The sequence below is a fragment of the Podarcis pityusensis genome (assembly GCF_964106645.2).
Source record: "Podarcis pityusensis genome assembly, chromosome: 6".
Taxonomy (NCBI): Eukaryota; Metazoa; Chordata; class Lepidosauria; order Squamata; family Lacertidae; genus Podarcis; species Podarcis pityusensis.
Genome location: NC_138030.1, coordinates 63,003,045 through 63,014,709, shown reverse-complemented (window position 1 = coordinate 63,014,709; position 11,665 = coordinate 63,003,045). Strand labels below are relative to the sequence as shown.

The following is an 11,665-nucleotide window of genomic DNA, read 5'->3' as shown; positions in this document are numbered from 1 at the left end:
AGCCATCAAAGATAAAGCACTGCGACCACACCTTCCACAGACTAAAGGGCATTGGTAGCCGTAGGTCTGCTCTGAGGGCTTCTCCACACTTAACTTTTCCACTGCTGTTTCTAGGAAGATTTCTGCACTCCCCCCCCCCCACCTCCCCAAGCTTTCTTGCTCCGGTGGACCATGCCTGACAAGGGTGCCAACTTGAATAAAATATTGGGGGGCAGGGGAGTTCAACCCCACCCTGCATAATCACAAAATGTGGCACATACACACCATTTAAATGGCAATGCCCATCAACCTGGGGGGGGCACCCCCTCAAATATTTTATTTGGAGGCCAGGCAAGGGACCTCAGCCCCTAGGAGTTGGCTCCCAAGATGCCTGAAAAGAGCAGAGAAAAGGTAAGTGTGGATAACCCCTACGTTGGGGACAACCCAATGCAGTTCAGTCTATACCATTAGCTTTTTCAGCTGCCTGATAAAAGGGAACATGAACAACATGTACCGCTTCACTCAGTGAGAGAGGCCAGCCCCACTTGGCAGAATTCCTCATGCCCCACCTCCCCACACCTTTGCATGTTTGCAATGTGTGTAAAAGGGCTCTCCCCTGGATACTGGTATATGTGGGTGGAGCTGCAAGCAATGAGGGGCCACGATTGGGCCAGAGTCCAACTCTGGGTGGAGGAGTTTTACCTGCACACACCAGTATCTGGAGAAAGCCGTTTCCCACACTGTTTGAATGTGTAGGCAGTAGAGGGGCAACCCAGCAGTGAGGCACCAGTGCAGCCCCCAGCCCCCCCTCCACCAGTGTTTTGCCACATGGGGAGGGTTGTGTGAACACCATAAGTTAAATACATGCATGCATGAACCAATCCTGATTGTACAAATAACATTTTTCTTTATTTGTTGCATTTCTACCCCATATTTCCTGCAAGGAGCTCAAGGTTCTCTCCCTCCTCATTCTATCCTCACAGCAACCCTGTGGTGTAGGTCTGGCTGAGAGACTGTGACTGGTGCAAGGTCATCCAACGAGTTTCATGACTGAGCAGGATTTCGAACTCTGGCCTCCCAGGTCCTAGTCCAATGCTCTAACCACTAAACCAAATATTATAGTTCTATACACTGGGGTCAAGGGGGGGGCGCGACAGCGGGATGAGAGCAGCTATTTAAGATGAGAGCAGATCTTCAAAAGACTGATAAGGCAAAAGCACGTTCCCTTATTCTTCCCAGCAAGCACTCTGAAGCAGAATGAAAACCCAAAAGTTCACTAGTAATGCCAAGGAATTATTATTTTTTTACACAAACTGTGTGAAAAATATGTTTTATTCAATCATTCGGTGCAGGAGAAGTGGAGAATAAGAACCAAACAGGACAAAATAATCATGAAGTACGCATTCTTCTTTCCCTTCCCTAATTTACATTCTTCACATTTCACACTGTTAACTGGGGTTGGTGTGGATCTATATGCATAAATGCACGTGGTTTCAACAGATAATTTTGCAAGTTAATGACATTTTTAAACCTGTCATCTCAGGGCAAAATATGCAGGTTGGCTTGATGTAAAAGAATTCTCCTCTCCCATCCCTTTTGCATTCAGGCCAATGAGGAAAGCTTCTGGTCTGACTGACAATCAAGTGAAGCATTGAAGAGTCCTCCTCTCCAATTGAAAGGCCTATAAAGGGGAGGAGTCTCCTGCTTCCTATTTTCTTCCTAATGATATTACTGTTGTTGGCCAGAATCTAATCACCTCACATGGAGGTCACAGGTGATTGTTTTTCGAAGGCACCCATTCCATGAGGTGCCTAACGCAGGCACAGAGCGTTTCCATGTGACTAGGTGAAACCAAGAGTAAAACACATTTCAAACATTACAGCTTCCATGTTGAGAACAAGCTAACGTGACTTTTGTTCTTGTTAGTAAATCCCTCATGGAGGCCTTGAGGTCTGAGGCGGCTGTTAGGCCCGGTTCATTTCAAAAAGGAGCTGCATCCGAGGAGAACATTGTTTGTAGAACATTGTTTGTGTGAATTAGCTCCTCACGCGGTTGTGACAATTTCAGTCACACCAATTGAATCCCCCCCCCCAATTTTTTTTTTTAAAGAGTGTCACAAGTCACAACTACCTGGTTCACTCCAATTGTTTTATGCATTAAATTTACACAATTCCCTTTTAAGTGGCAACCACACCACTGTATTAAAGTGGTCATTAGGAGGCCTGACAGAGAGCAAGACTATTCATGGCAAGAACAACTCCAACGTGCTGAAATGTCATGTCCGGTTGGAGCTGTTGGACTATAGTTACTGGGGAGCGGGGAGAGCCACACAGAGTGTTATTTGTGCCAGGTTTTAATTCCTGGATCCGGTTTTGAATGTCAGGACTAAGCTTCAGCATTCATGAAGTGATAAAAAGGTGCCTCTGAGCATGTGCAGTGTGCACTGCCCTGACCACTGCAGTGTGCCTTTCTGCAAATCTCCAAGACTGGTGACAGGGGAGCAAGGCAGGCTTGATGCTGCATGTGCTCCTTCCTCCTTTGCAACCTCCAAATGAAAGAATACATACATAAAGGATGCAATGACTTTAATATGCCTCTAGTCAGTAGATCCAGGAGCCAGTCTCAAAACTCTTTCTCTTTTCTTTTCTTTTCCACCCCCGCCCCTCATAATCTGGTTGCTTTCTATTCCATACTAGTTTTTTATTTCCTCTTCAAGGCCACAATACCCACTTCCCAAATATTAATTTCCGCCTGGGGTCCTATATTAAAAATCAGCACCGTAGATACATAAGCTTACACTTTCAAACTACAGAGATTAAAAACCCACACAAATGATATATTCTTCTATATATGCAGCCTAATCATGTGTGTGTGTGTGTGTGTGTGTGTGTGTGTGTATAATTTCTTATCCAGCCTTTCATTAGTACACTGGGAAGTGTTAATGAAGGAAACACAGAAGATGTTTTGGAGTGTTTGCACAAGACCCAGTTGAGAGAAAACAGCTGAAAACTACCAGGGGGCCCTTTGGCTAGCTTGAGGAAGGTAAGGAGCCACTAAGCAGTGAAAATAAAAGGGGTGGGAGGAATTCTTTAAAAAAGGTTCCCCACCCCTATGTTAGGGGCGGAAGAAAGCAAATTCCCAGTTTTCTGTTTCTCCTTTTCCAACAGCTCTCAAAATATCATGGCTCATAGAGACCATTGAGCATGCTCAGTTTTAAAGCCCCTCCCTTTAATTTATAGGCATAAATACTTCAGCCTTTCTGGGCAATATCCTAAGTACCAAGAAACTACAATGCTATCCTGGTTGGTTTCAAACTGGTAGACACTCAATCCTCTCTCTCTCTTTGTGTGTGTGTGTAGCCCAATTCAATATATGTCGATTGAGAAGTACGTAATTATTGAATAAGGCTTTCTCCCAAGTAAGTGCATTGGATTGCAACCAGACAATGCAATTCTGTGCATGTTTACTCAGAAGTCAACCCTGTGCAGTTCAGCAAGGCATATGCCTTAGTAAGTGTGCTCAGCTTTGATTTGGTTTGGAACAGAAATGTGAAACATCCGTTTTTACCACATCATTGACTGGAATGAGAAAACTTTTTTTTTTAATGGTTCTGCTATGCTTTCACCTGCTGTTGGAAGGTTCTCACGATTCACTGATGCATTCCATGTTAGGAAATCCGTTCTAACCAAATCCATCTGCTTCCTTTCTGCCCTCCATCTGGCATCTCATTTCTGTTTTCCAGACCCATAACTGCATTTGCAGGATAAAGTTCTACCTCTTCTAATTAGCCCAAGATGAATGGAGAGAGGAAACAAAATAAATAAATAAAAATAGGGCACGTGTGCATTTAGAGCAAAGGACAGGTTTTGAGAACCATAGACGAAGGAAGCAGGTGGATATTAGGCTGTGATCCTATAGCCTGACTTGGGAGCAAGTCCCATAGAACTCAGTGAGATTTGTGTTGAAGTAGAAATGTGTAGGATTGCACTGTGTATACTGTGTATTGTTAAATGTGCATTAGCATTACAAGGCTTAATGGATGAGAGGCAGAGCACAAAGGAAAGGTGATTGCAATGCAGATTTTTAAGGAGTAATAAGGAAGTATGGTTACATGGTGTGTGTGAATTTTCTTTGCAAGTAGAGGAAAGGAAGTGGAATAAATTGGAAGAGGGGAATAATGGAGACATTTCTGCATGCTTTTTAAAAACTGGTTTCAGTTCTGCAGCCTAGCTCTGCTGGAGTTTGGAAGCGATATATCTGCCGTTTTTGTGTTTTTATCTTTGTGGTAATGAGACATATTTTACCCAACTTTTCAGTGTATGCTTATATAGAAGGTCACAATTCAATTTGTCTTAACCAGCATCCATGCTCATGGTTCTCCTGGGGGATGTGATCCACAAAAAGTTGTCATGGAACACTCCTCAATCCAGTAGTGTCCCAAATTAGGGTGCAGGCTTCTGGGCTATTCCTATTGGTAGAATGAAGGGCAGTATGGAAATTTGAACAACAACAACACTACGAAGCCATCTTCTCCAGCACATCAAACAATGCTCTCTGCAAGTGGATCTGCTTGCAAATGGCAAGCTGGAGCCTTCCTCCACATCCTGTAGCCAGGAGGTTTTCTAGCCCACTGCTTTGTACGTCCGGGTGCAGCTGTTCCCCACAAATGGGATCTGCTAAGAGGGAGCAGACCTTCTGGTGCAGAAGGGCTCTATCTCGACACCTTCCCATTTGTAAAGAAGAAGATCTGCAGTCTGCTGAATAGCACAGCCAAACGGAGCAAGGTTTTGAAAAGTGTGCTAGTGAGCTTCATACATACAAATAATCCTTGGGTTAGTCTTTGCAGGTGCGGACTCTGCATTCACAAAGGGTGCCCCAATAACTCACTGAGGCAAGGAAGAACAAGGTGCATATTCCTTGCCATTCCAGGAAGAAGCAAGCAGGTGAGGAGACAGCCCTCTTTTCAGGAGCAGGTTTAGGGAGTAAGGTGGTATCACAAAAGGGCTGCACATTCTTAGGTATTTAACGTATTATTTTTGCTCTCCATGAGAGACATTTATGGGATTTTCTGCTTCACGTGACAAGATAACTGGGCCAGCCTTGGCTTCATACCTTCCAACGCAAAACTGGAATGCGTGTCTTCCGGGACGCACTTCCTGTGCCTCACCCTTGCCCCCCCAAAACACACTTTTGTAGGGTGCAAGATCTTACACGGCGCCCAAAAACTTTTTTCAGCAAGATCATGGCACCCAAAATGGCTGCCGAGATCTTGCAAGAAAAGACAAGGTGGCGTGTTTTTTCCAGGGCACTTGGAAAATATGTTATGTGGCTACTTTAGATATCAACGGCTGTTGACCATTATGTTCCTCCAGCACTATCACAGGCAGTATGACTTTGAATACAAGTTTCTCGGAATTGCAAGTGAGCAGAGCGCAGGTGAACAGGCCTGATTCAGCCGATTCTTCTTATATTCTTAACTATCCACCTTGACATGGATGGTGGGGGCACTATCTGTTGTTTCATCTCAGATAACAAAATGCCTTGGGCCAGCCATACCTCTTTCGTTGAATTTCCCCAACTCGGCATGCATAGACAAGCGCCCACATCTCAGCATTAGGGAATGGGCTACATAGCCTTTCGTACTGCCTTCCTTTTGAAAACGCAGTCAACATCTTGAATTTCTCACTCCCTTCTTTTTCCAGTAAATTATTGACGTAAGAGCTGAGGCAGAAGATATGGTGAGAAACTTTGTACCTCTGTCGAAACAGGAAGGGTTGAGCCCTCAAGCTATTAATGTCACAAGGGTTGCTTTGAGAAGCCGGGTCCTGGAAAAAAGGATTAGGTATATAAATGGGTATCCTATTTTCTGCCCGAGAGAAGCACATAAGATTGTTAGCAAACAATACAAAGGGGTGCATTTTGTTCAATACCTTTACTGGGGGGCAGGGGACAAAACTACATGTAAGACAGGTTTTTAGATATCCAAGGGTTTGTGTGAAAAGGAAATTATTTTTATTTAAGTTCTACTTTCAACTTTGGGGTGTTAGGGGAGGGGTAGTACTTCTCATGGGGGACACGTCATGTTCCTTCTGGGGTAGTTTGTCCATCTTTGGTCCCCACCCTGCACTCATCTCCTAGAAGCTGTCAGTATGCAACAGTGTCTGAGAAACAGCTTTTACTGGCCAGCTAAACCACATGAGGGTAGCTGATAGGTCTTAAACCCTCAGTGAGTTAGGTGGTTTCTGCACATGCTGTAGAGAGAAGTGAGGGGCAGATGAGGTTTGTCAACCTGGGAAAGTAGCCTATCTTAGGAGAAAGAAAACTCTGATCCTAAGCCTTGTGGGATATATTTGGGAGAGGAAAAGGCTACACAAATCTGGGGTGGAGTCTCTAAGACAGTTGGACGGCGCCTTGTACACCTCCTTCCAGCAACTCCTGCAGCCAAGGTGGTACCAAATGTATTGCTCTGCTTTCCACATGGGCTGAGGCTGAGGAGGGGGGTGTCTTGTCTAGTCCAATCCCCTGTAATGCAATGATGATGGGATTGCATCCTCTAGTGCACCTGAGGCAGGAGTCTAGTTTGCAGAGTAGGGGAAGCAGAGCAGGTCATCTAGTATATTCAGACGGGAATAGTTAGGGCTTTTAGGGGGGGCAGCCAGCATCTGCTGCTACTGTCCAGCATCTGCCCTTGTCTTACTTCGTCTAATGGTAGGGCCGGCACTGGGAAGGGAAGAATGATTAGGTTTACTACCTATTTTTCTTTAAATGATTTGTTTTATACCACCCACTGACCTGTGCAACACAGCAACAAACCCTTTTCTGTGGGAACTTGATAACTAATCGAAACTCAAACGAATGATGTGATTTATGGGCAACCCTCCTTTACTTGCAGATTTAGCCCTGGTTGTCCAATGACATTGACATTCCTTAGCTACATGTTAGAGGTGCAAAGTTCTTGATATGCTCACCTCCATGAGTCAGCATTTCCTCCCCTTGGCCACGACAAAGAACATTAGCACAGAGGAGTTATAGGAGGGAAGCCAACTTCCTTCTATAGCTAGAATGCAGATTACAGAGGTACAAAGCAGGGTTGATAAGGGTGCTGGGTCAGTCAGTTTTGCGTCTTCTGCTGTGCTTCAGCTGTGCTCAAATACTTTTAGTCATTTAAATATTTGTCACCTTAAAAAAAAGAGAGATTTCAAAGGAGTTGAAAATATGAGGCCATCTGCTGAAGGCAAGGGGGAGTGGAAGTTTGCAGAAGTCCATTTAAAAAACCACTCTGGAGGAGTATCTCCAAACCAGCTCTGTGAGGACTGATCATTCTAAACAGCCATGAAATGCTGAGAGTTGCAGGGGTGGGTGTTTGGAGTAGACAAACCAAGGGGAGAGTGATTGTTCTGCTTAACTGGAATGAAACTTTAAAGAAAAAGACTCTTGCCATTCTTTATTCAAGCTATTTCTATACAACCTTTCATGCAAACATTACAAGGCAAAGAACAAGAAAGCATTAAAAAAAAGGAGATTATGGAATAAATAAGAATAAAGAAATAATTATTAAGAGGGAGGATACACTACCCGCAAATTTTCTTCAAAGTCCCAATGGCAAAATCTAGAGTGAGATCTTTTGACCGCATTTGGGGCATTTGAACAGGAAGTATGATGAGGAAATGGAAGGGGTTTTCTCAAGCGGCGGAGATAAAGCAGCACGTCTGGTTTCTGCGTCAGTGAGATGTGCAGATATCGGAACTCCTGAAATTACTGGTTACCAAATTCAGCTGTCTTCTTAGTATCACTGGGCTGCTGGTAGGAAGAAAGCAGTTCATCCTGTGCCAGAAGTTTACATGAAGGTTATGGGTACTTTATCATAGAATCAGAGTCAAAGATCGTTTAGCCCAGTTCGCTGCCAATCTAGGAAACCGATTACCTCATAATAAAACCTCTAGTAAAGGAGAGTCTACCCCCTTCTGATAAGGCAGCCTGTTCTGCTGTTAAACAGGCTGTACTATCAAGACATTCTTAGCAGTTCTAGCATTTCTCTCTGTTTTGAGTATTTTTAATTCTATGAATATTTCTGCGGACTTGGAACAAGGGTAGGGAACTTGGGGCCCTCCGAGGGACTACAACTCCCATCATCCCTGATCACTGCCCATCCTGGCAGGGGCTGATGAGAGTTGAGGTCCAACAACAACTGTGGGAGAGCACAAGTTCGCCATCACTGCCCAGAGTGATGCTAGCAAGACTATTGATTTCCTGTTTCAGGGCTCCCCAAATCCACCACCATAATATCACAACTGCAAAAACTGGAGAAACAATAATCCCAACAAAAATACTGTCCACATTCTATCAGTCCATGTCGACTGGGGTTGATGGGAGTTGGGATCCAGAAACATTTGGAGGGCCACAGGTTCCCATCCCTGCCTAATGCTATCCCACTTCGTTTGATCATTATTTATTACAGTGGTACCTCGGGTTACATATGCTTCAGGTTACAGAGTCTGCTAACCCAGAAATATTACCTCGGGTTAAGAACTTTGCTTCAGGATGAGAACAGAAATCGCGCAGCGGCAGCAGGAGGCCCCATTAGCTAAAGTGGTGCTTCAGGTTAAGAACAGTTTCAGGTTAAGAATGGACCTCTGGAACAAATTACCGGTAAGTACTTAACCCGAGGTACCACTGTACATTTATATACTGCCTTTATCTTCCAAGGAGCTCAAGGCGGTGTGCATGGTTCTCTTCCTCTCCATTTCATCCTCACAACAGCCCTGAGAGGTACGTTAGGCTGAGAGACGGTGACTGGCACAAAGTCACACAGAGAGCTTCACAGCTGAGTGGGGATTCGAACCCTGGTCTCCCAGGTCCTAGTCTAACACGCTAACCATTACACCACAAAGGCATATTTTGCTAGAGGAATGTCTTTAGGCCAGAAGTGGGTGGCATAATGGGGCAATGGCATTTAACCTGACCTCCTGATAGCTGAGTCGCCACTGCTTAATGGAAAAAAGAGGGCCAATGTTGGCATGGTGCCAGTCCAGGGCTGCTGCCAGTGTGCTGGCACCAACCTCCCTGCCCCCTTGCTCCCCTTTCCTTCCCAATAAGCAGCAGCAACTCGGTTTTGGGGAGGCCGGGTGAATGCCGTCACCCCACCCTCCTTTTGCTGCTGTGTTGGATCTGAAACATTCAGTGTAGTCTAACATAAATCAGATTTATGGAATCATAGACTGTAGAGTTGGAAGGGACCCTGAGGATCATGTAGTCCAAGCCTCTGCAATGCAGGAATATGCAGCTATCCCATACAGGGATTGAACCTGCAACCTTGGCATTATCAGCACCACGCTCTTAACCAGAATATCTTTATAATGTAGTTCTTATGTGTTGATAAGCTCCCTTAAAACCACAATGTCCGTTTTGTTACCAGTAGATCGTGATAACTTTATTTCCTGTAATCCTGGGTGAATCAGTGATTATAAGGCAGTCGCTTCTCCCAGGGCAAAACACAGATCTGCAAACTGAGGGCCACACTTCAACTTTTGATCTCGCTAGGTTAGCTCAGACTACGCCGCCGCCGTATTTCGTGACAAGATGTGATGTGACACATCGTCAAGCCTGATGCCTGGGAAAGCTGCTCTTGCAGCAGGTAGAAAGGGAGCAGCAGATGGTAAGGCAGCAGTAAAACAGGTGGAGGCATTGTTTGAAGATAGCCTGAATTAAGCTTGCTTAATTTGTTGGATCTCTGCTAAATCCCAGCAACGATTGTCTCTTGCACAGCATCAGGTTTATCCAGCGGGCAAGCAGTCAGAACTAGACCATCTGTAATCACTTATTGTGCTAAATCTTCTTTAAAGCTAGCCACCAAACAAATGTCTTCCCTCTCGCTCGTTCTAGGTGAGAACAGCCCCTGACACCAGGGCATGAGAAAATACGCTGCAGAGCTTGGAAAAATGTTTATTTTCCTGGGAGTATTTTCAGCTGGAGGGTAACTCCCTTCTCTTCTCACTTGGCTGAAGTGCAAAAGAGACCTCTGACAGTCACAGAGTTTGCCTTTCTACTGGGGCCCTCTTCCAAAAGGAGAAAAGCATTTTCCAAAACAAGGGCCTCCGAGGTTGCTGAGATTGCAGCCTTGATGTGGGAATCAGCTTCAAGCCACTCCCACACTCGATAGAGCTGGAGTAGCAATACAAAGGAGCTGAAACGAACCTTTGTGTTCTCCTTGGCATGGGCAATTCTGTCTTAAACTTTGGGGCCACAATTACAAGCTCTTTCTGCCCTACCCTTCCACCTCTTCCACCAGGATATCAAGAGATGTTTCCTTGGATGGTGCTCTTGCCAATGGCCAGGAGCAAAATAGGATGATTATTTGGAAGCAAGGCTCCACACAAGACTACAGCACCTGTTTTCCCATCTCAGGTGTGTACATCCCCACACTTGTCTTTGGGGGAGTCACTGTTAGTGGTCCTCCATGGTTCGGATCCACCAGAAGCCATTCTTTTTAGTATTATGGGCCCAGTTTTTCGGGACTCCCTTCCAGTTCAAGTCAGACAGGCCTCCTTCTCTACTTAACTTCCAGAACCTACTGAAGAGTTTTATTCCAGCAGGCAATTTAATATTTCCCCCCCTGGTTTTTAATTTTTTTTGTACTGTATAATTGTAAACCACGTGGGCATATTCTGCAAGTGTCCTGGAAAAACTGGGACATTTGGGGGGGGGTATCATGAGCGCATGATGTCCCCTCCACAATCTCGCACGGTGACCCAAAATGCACATTTTGGGGCACCATGCTCTCCCAAAGTGCTTTGGGGGGGACGGGACCACAAGGCAAAATCATGTGAGATCATGGCTGCCATGCTCTCACGGAAGGGGGGGGAGGGAAGATGTTGTCTGGGAAGATGGCATCCTGGATTTTGGCTTCAAAGTGTTGGAGGGTATGTGTGGGTATTATTGCAATTCAGCGGTACAAAAATTGTTTACATGAATGAATGAATGAATGGAGTAAATAAACAAACAAACAAATAAATGATATATAACATAGAATCCTAGAGTTGGAAGGGATCCTGAGGGTCATCTAGTCCAACCCGCTGCAATTATTTGGTGAAAACTTTGTGCTCTGAATGGACCTGCATAAACTGTTGCACCATGTGTCAGGGTGGATTAGGGTGTGTGTGTGTGTGTGTGTGTGTGTGTGTGTGTAAGTACCTCGGAAGTCGAACGCCTTGTGACTCAAACGTTTTGGCTCCTGAATGCCGCAAACCTGGAAGTGAGTGTTATGGTTTGCAAATATTGTTTGGGACCCGAACATCCGATGGGGCTTCCATGGCTTCTGATGGGCTGCAGGAGCTTCCTGCAGCCCATCAGAAGCTGCACCTTGGTTTCCGAATGTTTTGGAAATCAAATGGACTTCCGAACGGATTCCATTTGACTTCCGAGGTACGACTGTATCCCAATTGCCTTGCCCATCCACCCAGAGTAGCGCCTAAGCTTTTTCTGAAGAGTCGCTTGACTGCCTGATGCCACATTTCAGGTCATTTGTTCTCAGTCAGCACACTGTGCTTCTCTTGCTGATCCAAGCTGATCCAGGACACCAGATCCCCAAACACGCCTGTTTACCCTCCAGACAGGCAAGGGAGCATTTTATTCACACTCTGCAGCACCATGGTACCCTTTGGCCCTTTAAAAAAAACACAAAATCCCC

General features: G+C 45.2%; 1 long non-coding RNA gene across 4 annotated transcripts in view; it reads left to right on the top strand.

Annotated features, from left to right (window-relative positions):
* The first annotated feature begins 1,170 nt into the window (after window positions 1-1,170).
* The window catches only part of LOC308479185, a 49,374-nt gene continuing 38,879 nt past the window's right edge, over window positions 1,171-11,665 (top strand). Inside the window, exons 1-3 of one of the 4 annotated variants that reach the window (XR_013987534.1) lie at window positions 1,171-1,375; window positions 2,893-3,021; window positions 4,826-4,922. This is a non-coding gene — a long non-coding RNA (uncharacterized lncRNA). Of the gene's footprint in view, window positions 1,376-1,453; window positions 1,825-2,892; window positions 3,022-4,825; window positions 4,923-11,665 lie in introns of those variants that run through there. The other 3 variants (XR_013987537.1, XR_013987535.1, XR_013987536.1) reach the window with 3 other exon arrangements.